We start from the raw sequence: 11,586 nt of genomic DNA, 5'->3' as shown, positions 1-11,586 counted from the left end.
TCTTTTTAGGAGTACAAACTAAAATAGTACTCTAATATTGACAACAAACCATGTTTCATATGACATACTGTTCAGGGATAATAGTCATAACTTCAATAAAATTGAAATTTTCCACTTTTATTAGGACACAGTCAAGGTAGGAAACGTGGTTAACACAGATAGAAAGCTAGTACAAACTGCCCGAACATGAAATAGAATACATACAAAAACAGTACATCTGACAATTACATCTGACAAGTTAAAGGCATACTCTTTGATTTTAGTACAGCAGCCAATAGCACCCCCGAAACCCCAATTTTTCTCAAAAACTGGGAGTGGTGGGGGTGTCAGGCTGCTACCACAAAATGTATACATTTATTTAAAACTTCCAACAAATTTAAAGTAGATAAATTCAACGTGCTGTATAGATTAAGTATACCCTTCTAAAAACAGACAGATAAATTATGACAATGTTCTCAGAAGTCAATCAGAGAAAAATATTCAGGCCCCTAAAAAACACATGAATTAATATTTTAAATGTATCTAAAACCCACTGTTTTAACAAACCTCTTCAGCAAAGGAAAAAAGAGAAAGGGGCTAAACCTCAGAATCCTGCTAATCTATAATCCCTTTCTTCATTTCCTCCCCACCATGTATTCCACTTTAGAAATATTGGCCAATCATAGCTGGGCTCTAGGCTGTTGTCACAGCGGCACTTGGATCCAACTGGGTGTCATCTCCTGTCATCAGAGGGCTTCCTGGCCTATAGGAGAGCAAGAAAGGAGGGAAGGAGGGGGAAAGGAGTTTTAGTGCGTGAGTGGATTATATAGGGTAGCAGGCTGAGGAGTTCACCTAACCTCAGGGGCGGAGGTGGGGATAGGAGCAATAATCCAATCTGGATTAGACAAAATGCTTTCTCTAGAAGCATGCGGTGAGCTGGTAACATACAACCAGAGACTGTGGCTGTTTGATAAAAACAGTGACAAAATCTCAAGTGTTAACACATTTACATATCTACATACTGTAGAGTATCATTCTGTATACACATATCACTCAAACTCAAAAGTATATAAAATGCAACACTCAACTTTGTTAATATAATATGCGACTGTAATTATCTCTATTGTCCTATCATCATACTATCATCATCATAGTATGTTTTATACATACATTGCCTTGAGGCCTTTGTGATATTACTTACCTATAGGTTGTGGCAATAGGCCCACTCCCCCTGGCCTGACCAGGAGCTGAGCTGCCATCTTTGAAAAACTCTGATTGAGAAGTCAGTGTAGGCCTCTGTTCTGATTGGGTCCGACGAGTAGAACTGTCTATTCCTCTTATGGTTTTCCTACCTCGGGGAACAACAGAACTTTCAGAGATGCAGGTCTGAGAGTTTTGTGACTCTCTTTGACAAAAGACTGAACGGGCATCGTGAAAGGACACAGATGGAATGATCTCTTCAGTGGGGTTATCTGTGGCACGTGTCACCATTCTTGGAGAACCTGGTCGAGATGAAGGTCTCGAGGTTTGAGGTCTGGTCACAGGAGGGCTTGGAAATCTGTGGCGCACAGTGGGACATGATTGTGGTAGACGGACTCTAGAGACAGGCGGTGCTATAACAGGCATGCTGCAAGAGGACGTCTCATTCCCATAAAAGTCATTGCTTTCACATTTCTGGCCCATTGTGACTTGACGGGCTAAAGGTCCTCTGACACTGCATTCAGCAATATTCCTCTTGTCAAGAGATTCTGCTGCATTGGCCAGGTGAATGATCTTACGCGCCTGTTGGTAGAGACAGTTAGCCTTCTCTATTTCTGGATTTAGATTATTTTCGGGTTGCCATTCGACATCTTGTGCCCCCGTAACAGCACCTTGCCTGACAGGGTGGGCAGGCAAGATACTAATCGATCTTGGCTTCACAGTGACTCGGTCTGGTAGTACTTCCACATTCTGCACAGATGCCTTCAGGCGCTGGGACACCCCAGTGATTTGATTTTTTTTTACTGGGAGGCTTCGAACTGAATATTCTTGTGACCTTTCCTCATTTCTTGGTATGCCGTCAGAGCTCTGGAAGGAATTGTCCATCAGAACTTCTGGGGGCGGAGGTGGTAGGTTATCTACATCCAGGTCATCCCTGCTGTCAGGCCAGCTGTTGTTGTTATTGTTTCCATTGATGACTATACTCCCCTCATAACCACTTACTGTGCCAGATAACTGAAGCCTTTCACTTTTCCTGGGCCTCCTGATATGAGGTGGAATATTAGCAAGGCCCTGCCCTGGCCGTCCATCCACCCCTTGGCTAAAGGTATTTATGAGCCTTCTAACAGATTGGTGCTTGGGTGGTTGGGGTGCTAACATCGGTAAGGAACAAGGTGATTGATTTGTTTTGAAGGGACCTTTTTGTGCACCTGCTGATCCACTTAATGAATGTCGTCTTAGTCCACCTCTGTATAGGTTATAATGAGGTCCTGCTAACAATTTGTTTTCTTGGCTTTCAACCATCTTTTTTAATCGCTGATCCAAGTCCCTCTGGCTCTTTTGTAACTCCATTATTATGTTTACATATTTGATAGATGAAGAGTGCGCAGGTTTGGTTGCAGAAATAGCAGTCAGTGGTCGTTTGACTGTAGGTTGGTGATCCTGCATGTCATTTGCACGCATGCAGAGAAGAGGTTGACTGGGATCTGGCGGCGAAGAGTTAGACCTCTTTCTTTCAGGCCTTTCACTTTCATCATCCGCATACTCTTCATCATCCTCCTCGTCCTCTTCATCATCTTCATTATGGCCTACCAGGCTGGGTAAGTTACTGGGCAGAGTATCAAATGCACCTCGAATGTTGATTCCAGACCCACAACTTCCAGATTCAGCACTCCCTCTATGGTGGCGGTGCCTCTCAGATCCTGTCAGACTCTCGTTTTCTCCCCCAATACCGCTGTCTTCGCTGTGCAGGGCTGTATCCTCTGGGTTAGATTTCCTCAGGGCTGCCCCCTCTACCCGTGCCAGCACTTCGCCTAACCTCCGCTCTGCTACCTGTTTGGTCTGCAGCTTCTCGATGAGCAGTTTAGAAAGGGAAGAGAAATACTCCACTGCCTCCTCAAGTGTGGTGTCACCCAGTGACTGGAACGAGCTCCCCAAGAGCCTCATCCTCTCTGTTGAATGCTGGAGCAATTGGTGCAACAGATCTGGAGATAGATCAGGAGAGCTGCCTGCAGGTTTAGCTTGCATTACAGCTGGGCCCATCATCCCAGATGGCAAGGCCATATAGTCCCCATGTTCCTTCAACATCAGCTCCCCCTCTTCAGCCATGTACTCTAGAGCCTGGTTGATCTCCTCAAAGCGCAACACCAAAGCTGACATCATGGGCTGGAGGGACAACTGTGTCTGGGCGGCCTGGTCCAACAGGCCTAACAGGGTCTCATATTTGGAGATGTTTGGGTTCAGAAAGGCATAGGCTGCCTGGTGAGCCCTCACCATGTGTGGTGGAAAGTCCACCTTTGCCTGGATAATAGAGGACCCCTGCTTGGCAGAAGACCGTCTCTTGCCTTTGTTCTTCTTTTTAATCTCAACTGTTTGCACATGGTCATCTGCTATTTCTTGGGGCTCCACATTTACCTCTGGTTGTTTGTCCTCTGCATGTTGAGCAGCTGTTGTGTTGGAACCTGAATGAGACCAAGCAGTTTCTTTTGTAGGATGTTCTTCAGTGGGTAGTGGATGTTCATTTTCTTTCTGAATAATCTTCAAACATTTGCAGTCCTCATCTACAGGTGTAGAATCACCTCCATCATGTTGTGCTTCAGTTAGCAGACCATTTAGAGGTCCAGTGCCTTCTGGCCTTGACAATAACTTCCCTTTGGAGGGAGAGCAACCCATTTTTGCATTCAAATGGGATTCAAGAAAAGCATAAAAATCCTCTTTAAGTGAAGAAGAAATAGTCAGGAGAAAAAGTTAAAGCCAACGTGTAAATCCATAGGTAAGCGTCTCTGTAGATGGTTAGACAATGACTTGTAGAATCCTCCAACAATGGCTTTCCGTTGGCAGCGTCCACATTCTAGTTTAATTGATTTCTTCAGTCATGTTTTGGTTTCTGCCCAGAATTTTGTGGCCAAACAGCACAGAATAGACACCTGCGAACTGTCGAGTGAACTGACTTCGAACCAGGGCGTGTGATAGTAAGGAGCTGAGAGGATAAGATGGATTGGGGGGGTTTCTTCCTTCTCTCTCCTTCAGCTCACACAGATGGTCATGTTAAGTGCATCAACACACACACACAGGCATTTACATGTAAGACTTTAAGCTCATCAGGTTAATCAGAGCCGAGTTTGTCAGGTGGTGTTTTTAGCCCTATCGACTGTGTTGTTTGTACAGACATGGACAACTGTTGGGTTCACTTCAGAGATAAACAACCAGATTTATTGGGTGTACATAAAATACTTTCATTTATTTACTTTACTGTAAATAAATAAATAAATAGATGAATAAATAGATAAATAAATAAAGTATTTGAAGGACTTGTTGGTGTGGCACCTATTAAGAATGAAATGTGGCCTGGACAGGGTAACACACGAAGGAGAAAAATAAATGCCAAATTGCAATTTGAGTAGTGAATGTCTGATTTTCTATTTGTGGTTTTTCTGAATTATGTTATGTTCCCAACTTAAAGGTCTTAAAGGTCTTGTTTCAAAGCCATCTCAACCCTGCCGGTATCAAAATTCTGGTTCTAGTAGTGAAATACTAAATCCTTATTTATTTAATTATTTAGGCCTAAAAGTGATTTTGATATGTTTTCATTCAGTTTGTATTTAGTCTGATTTTAATATTAAATATTGAAATTCAACCAAATTAATGCTCAAAGTATCTGAACAGGAAATGATGACATATGAAAACTTGGTTAAAACTCCCAAATTTCATAAAGAAATACCAAGACGAGACCCCAAAGTGTATTTAAAAAACGGCATCACAGAGTTCCATGCCTGAGCCCAGCTATCAGCCTGAAAGCATGTCTGTGATCATTTCCACCCTTGCCCAGGTGCATTACAGTAACAGGAGCCGAGCAAGCTGCTGGCTCACAGAGCAGAAGGAGCTTAAGCTGCTGGAGATCTGACATCTGGTTACAGTGTTGTCTGTTGGTTTAGTGAACTTTAGTAAATACAATGTTGTGTTTTAAAGTGTTTTACTTTTTGAGGTACTTTGCTCGAGAATCTATAATATATGCTGTGGTGCACTACAATTCAGAGGGAAAGTACTTGTACATTTAACTTCAGTACATTTATCTGACAAACATATTGGCTAGTCATTTTTATTTTTATTTACGATTTTACATATGATCCGCTGATAAAATCTGATCATCTTAGAAAAATATTAAGTTGTAATAAGTTAATGCATAATAATAATAAGTTATATAATGTATTGGTATAATACAATAATATAATATAATATAATATAATATAATATAATATAATATAATATAATATAATATAATATAATATAATATAATATAATATAATATAATATAATATAATATAATATAATATAATATAATATAATAGCCAGCTTGATATGTTGTCTGATATGTGAATGATAAGGCATGATCGGCAATGATCTGGCGGCTGTGGCTCAGAGGTAGAGTGGGTCGTCCCTCAGTCGGAAGGTCGGTGGTTCGATGCACACAATATTTGCCTCAACATCCACGAGGAAGCTCTGGAAAGCTGCTCCCGAAATACTCACAAAATGACTCTGGGCCTGATGTCAGTATAGTTGCATTTCATATTTACATTACCCGTTGACTGCAAGCATGTGCATGCAGATGAGCCATGTGTCACACATCAAATATCCAAGATGCAGTCCTGGGAGGAAGCCGGCTGCATTTATCCCAATTTTGTGGATTTCAGAAATGACAATAGATCAAAACTGAAAATGACACTGTGACAGTGTAACAAAACATGTAACTGTCTGTGTTTGAGGAAAATAACAAGCTATTTACACATTGTTATATGTGCAGTTTTTGTAATTAGCATCATGGGGTTAACATCAGTATCCACTGTGGAGTGTTAGGCAAGGTCCTTGGTGCTACTAACTTACCTCCGGATGAGTGAAACTGCAGATACAAGAGTCATGCCGGCTCGGGTGACGCCTGGGTCAACAAGGTCCGCATCAGGTGATGGGGAACCTGAGGAGAAATTAGCTGCTGGAACAAGGCAGAGGTGGACAAGGGATGGGAGTGTGGATCTGTTGGAATTCTTCTATAGAAGTAACCACAGTGAGAGGGGCTACATGCAGAGGGTGTGGGATCTATGGATTCTTCGAAGCCCAACATCTAAGCAACAACTATTAGCTCGGTGTTCAAACATCTGCAAATGAGGATTGCTGTCACAACAGAGCAAGGTTGATGAGGATATTGATGAGGTACAACAAACATGCTACGTCAAGGGGAAGCCAGAACGTGCCATCATCACCGTCACACTCTGAGGTTGGGTAGCCTCACCAAGGTCTTAGGAGAGAGATTCCATTAACGCCTGAGTGTGTGTGTGTGTGTGTGTGTGTGTGTGTGCGCGCGTGCTAGATGGAGTGTCTGTGGAGAAGAGGCTTCTGCAAGTAGTTCAAGTGAAGTGCAACTTGACAGAATGCCTTTCTGCTTGATGATGTTCCTAGAAAGCAGTTTACTGCTGGTACCAACAGCTGTCTAAAAGTGATAAGTCTAAATGATATTGAAAGCAATATGCATTAATGTTCACCAGTTTGTATCCCAGTTTGCTTGACTTAATGTATCAGGTTACAAATATTGATTGTATTTTCTATGTATTCAAAAGAAACTGAAACCTTGAAGGAGGATCATGGTGAGCCAGAGGGGCATTAGTGATAAATGTTGAACAATGCTGCCCTCCTCTGGCAGTTTACAGCAAAACATTTTTCTACAAACTGACTACTGTACATTAATGCACTTAAGCACCTCAGTGAGGTGCTTAAGTGCACTGTTCTAGTTTGGTGTTGTCTTTTGACTGTTTGTAGTTTTGGATTGGAAATGTGTTGGAGTGATATTGTGGGTCAACTGTGGATGGTCGTTTGCCCCTTAAGGCTGGCCAAGGGTGGAGCGTAACAGGCCTGTTGTGTGCATGACGTTGTCATTATTTATATACACCAACGTGTGTATGAACTGGAGATGTAGTTGAGAGCAAACTAAACAGATACTCAGTAACCAGCCTGCATGTTCTACATCTTTATGTCATGGTTTTGGGCACAAAGAGTTCTTCAACAAGAGATGAGCTGAAAATATCAGCTGTGAAAAAACAAATGTAAATCCCCTCCAGCATCTTTTGGCTATTAAAACATTTCTGACCATCTGCTCACAGCATCTCATCTGATATTTGGCCTTTGTGATACACAAGACATTTTGCATAGTACAACCCTCCCCTACATGTCTCTGCCATGATGTTGTTTCTGTTTTCCCTCTTCCTCCTTCTTGGTAATCGCCTTGCCCTCTGACCAAATTACTTTTATAGTCTTATATTTTCCCTTCTGCGTGAGAGGCCTGTTATCTCTGCTTGGTATCTGCCTCGGCCATATCCCGTAAAAGTGGTGCATGAGATAACTGAGGGGTAAATCTGGTCAATTGTAGTAAAAATTCAGAATGGTTTACTAATTATTTTACAGGTTTTGATGTTTGCTAACACATATTTCTCTATTCACACAGTTTTCTTCATAGACATGCAGCTCAGCACAACAGTTCATCTCACATTAAAAATGCAATAGGCTTTTTTTTTTTTGCCATTTTTGCAGAGTAATTCCACAAAATAAAACAAATGTGATTCGATTAATACAACACAAAACTCATGCAATCACTATATGTGCTTGTACAGGAGAGTTACAGATAGAGAAATACAACAGTGCTCATCAAATCTTATGGGGGAGGACCCCCGGACGCCTGCTTGATTTGTGTTCTCCTGGGCATGAGGCCACTGGTAAGGTGGCTTTTTTTCAGTGTTTGAAAAAAGTGCTTGTGTCCAGTATAATACAATTATTTAAAATTATTTTTATTATTCTTATTATTTAATTAACTATTACTATTTCCTCCAGAGGAGAAGCTCAGCCAAAGGGGGCAAATGGGCTGTTCACCTGGCCTTGTGAATGTCTTTTGTCCTGTTGTCCTATTGTAATCCACCAGGGAGAGGATCTCCGTGCGTGCCTGATCCATCCCTGGCAATCTTCTGTCCAGACTTCCAGCATTTGTTGTGTCCAAAAACAACATCTGCTCATCCGATCCTGCGCATGGTAGTCATAAGCCTTCCTCCTTCATGAGGAAAGTAATTCCTCTATGGGGTTGTGGAATGAAGAGTATTGTTGAGGGGAAAGTGGCACCTTCCTGGGCCGGGCTGTAAACTGCTGATGAAGCTGATTTGAAAGTTATCTGCCTATGAAATGACCAGGATCAGCTTCCATCAGGAGCACAGATATAACACAGGATGACTATTATTGTTAACATGATGATGGAGGTCTATCAACATTACGCCTGTCGCTTATAATATTACATGATATAAACCCTCTGGCCTACTGGCTGCTGCAGTGGGCCCCATCTGAAGCAGTAGCAACAACTGATGATGCTCCATTTAATGGACTGATGACATCTGAAGTGGGCAAGTATGTGCACACATACAAGAATCTGACTACTGTTTTTTGTTGCTCTCATTGTACATCTATTTATACAGAAATTGTGCTAAAGTCAATATTTTACAATATAAGTTGGTTAAATAAGTTAAAGTACACATAATAAGGTTAAAAACATGCATTTTATTTACATTGATCCTTAGTGTGTGCCACACTGCCATCTGCAGTACTGGCCAACGGTAATTCAGCTGTCAGACAGACACAATATTCAATTGAGCAGACTTATTGGGGCAGCCTGATAATAAGGAGTTACAATAGTCCAACCTGGAAGTGACAAATGCATGGACTGATTTTTCTGCATCATCTATAGACAGGATGGGCCTGATTTTAGCAATATTACACAGATGGAATAAGGCAGTTCTAGAAATCTGTTTAATGTGGGAGTTAAAGGACAAATCTTGGTCAAATAAGACTCCCAGATTCCTCACAGTGAAGCTGGAGGCCAGAGTAATGCCATCCAGAGCAGTTATGTTGTTAGAAAATGTGTCTCTACGGTGTTTAGGGCCGAGCAGAATAATTTCACTTCTGTCTGAATTTAGCTGCAGAACATTGCTGCTCATCCAGGACTTTATGTCCTTAAGGCGGACTTGGAGTTAAGCTAACTGATTGGATTCATCTGGCTTCTGGATTCAATCATTTATCAGGGAGCTGCAGCCAAAAGGATAAACTGTTATAACCAGCATTCGCACCCTGTGTTAGAAAGGATCACAGGAGGGACTGGAGTTTTTAAACTATTGCAAACACAGACAGAAAGCACATCAATAAGATCAATAAAACAGGGTGAAATACTCCTTTATTTGTCTCCTTTATGTGAGAAACAGATGAATGGCCCAGCACAGTTAGCCAACGCTGGACCAGTTTCTGCACAGAGCTGTATGAGCTGTACAGGATCCAGTGAATCCAATTTGTGTTACAGGATTTGTACGAGGGTCTAGAGGCTTCGATTTAACTTAGTTGTAGCTACTCATAGCGGAGTGACGCTGACATCTGACACACAGGCAATCTGTCGTGGCGTGGAGTGTCACAGACACTCAGGGCAGCCGTCTGTCTGTGTGCTGATAACGCAGTGTGACTGTGGCTGCGCAGTCAAGACTGACACATTATCTGTTCCAGAGTGGCGTTTCAATGTGTGAGCGAGAAAATGGATGTGGGGCATGAGAGTGAGCTTCAGGGTCAGTGTGTGAGAGTTGGTGGCCCTGTGACCTTGAGCTGTCTTTGTTGTAATGAATTAAAGTTAAATAATGTGATGGTTTGCAATTTTCAGTGTGAATCAGAAACAGGACTTTAACATGGAGCTGGCAGTTCTTCTCATTGATAATTCAGTGACCAGTTACCTTTTCTTTGCTGAGTGAGATACACGTACAGTTGTGGTCAAAAGTTTACATACACTTGTAAAGAACATAATGTCTTGGCTCTCTTGAGTTTCCAGTTATTTCTACAACTCTGATTTTTCTCTGATAGAGTGATTGGAACAGATACTTCTTTGTCACAAAAAGCATTCATGAAGTTTGGTTCTTTTCTGACTTTATTATGGGTTAACAGATAAAGTGACCAAATCTGCTGGGTCAAAAATATACATACAGCAACATGAATTAGCAATTTTGGCGACTTAGAAAGTTGTGTCAATGAAATGAGCTTCATAGCATGGCCTCTTAACTTCTTGTGAGTGATTATGAGTGACTACAGCTGGTGACTTCTCTGAGGCCATTTAAATAGGACTCATTGGATACAAACGCCCACAAACGCTACAATGGGAAAGTCAAAGGAGCTCAGAACGGATCTTAAAAAGCGAATCATTGACTTGAACAAGTCAGGAAAGTCACTTGGAGCCAAGGAGGCTATTGAGAACATGTGGACAATGCTGAAGAAACAAGTCCATGTCAGAAAGCCAACAAATTTAACTGAACTGCACCAATTCTGTCAAGAGGAGTGGTCAAAGATTCAACCAGAAGCATGTGGATGGCTACCAAAAGCGTCTAATTGAAGTGAAAATGGCCAAGGGACATGTAACCAAATATTAGCAATGCTGTATGTATATTTTTGACCCAGCAGATTTGGTCACTTTATCTGTTAACCCATAATAAAGTCATAAAAGAACCAAACTTCATGAGTGTTTTTTGTGACAAAGAAGTATCTGTTCCAATCACTCTATCGGAGAAAAATCTGAGTTGTAGAAATAACTGGAAACTCAAGAGAGCCATGACATTATGTTCTTTACAAGTGTATGTAAACTTTTGACCACAACTGTACGTAGTCGCTGTGAAATGAAAGATCACTGTAGTGTACTTGATTGGAGATGTTTCTGAAAAAAAATATGCCAACTCCAAATTTTACACCTTTGCTTCACCTGCCATGACACCGTCTTTGGAATGTCCCGTTACTGCTTCGTGGGCACAAGTTGCTGGTTGTTAAATCAGCGGGTCTAATTGTGAACTTCATCAATCTGTGGGAATTTAGGTTGACCTAAACTGACCTCATTGTTGCTATGTTTGTACGATGCTTCACAACTTTTTATTTTTGTCATCCCCCACCATTCCTCAAGCGCCGTAGAAACGTCCTATACACACCTCATTCTGCTCGCCAAGGTCGTTATCCAAGGATTTGCAGATAGGTTTCCCTTATTTTCACCTCAGGATGCGTGCTTGTCGTCTATTCAACTCTCCATGCATGTTTACCCTCGCTACTCATTTCCGCAAGGGCAGTTGACCCACACAAACATTGTCCTCCACCTTGTGTGTGTGTGTGTGTGTGTATAGGCACAGTACCAGTCACAAGTTTTTACACATCCTCTCATTCAATGGTTTTTCTCTATTTTCAGTAAGACGTCAAACCTATGAAGGAACATGTGCAGTAATATTTAGTATGGAGTAAACACAACTGTCATTAAAGCAAAAGTTGGCTACTTTGATGAATGGATCAAAAGCAGTATGAATGAGAGGTTAGTTACAC

Source organism: Pempheris klunzingeri, chromosome 18 (assembly GCF_042242105.1).
Source record: "Pempheris klunzingeri isolate RE-2024b chromosome 18, fPemKlu1.hap1, whole genome shotgun sequence".
In the NCBI taxonomy this organism is placed as follows: domain Eukaryota; kingdom Metazoa; phylum Chordata; class Actinopteri; order Acropomatiformes; family Pempheridae; genus Pempheris; species Pempheris klunzingeri.
The sequence above is the reverse complement of the archived record's forward strand: the minus strand, read 5'-3'. Positions refer to the sequence as shown.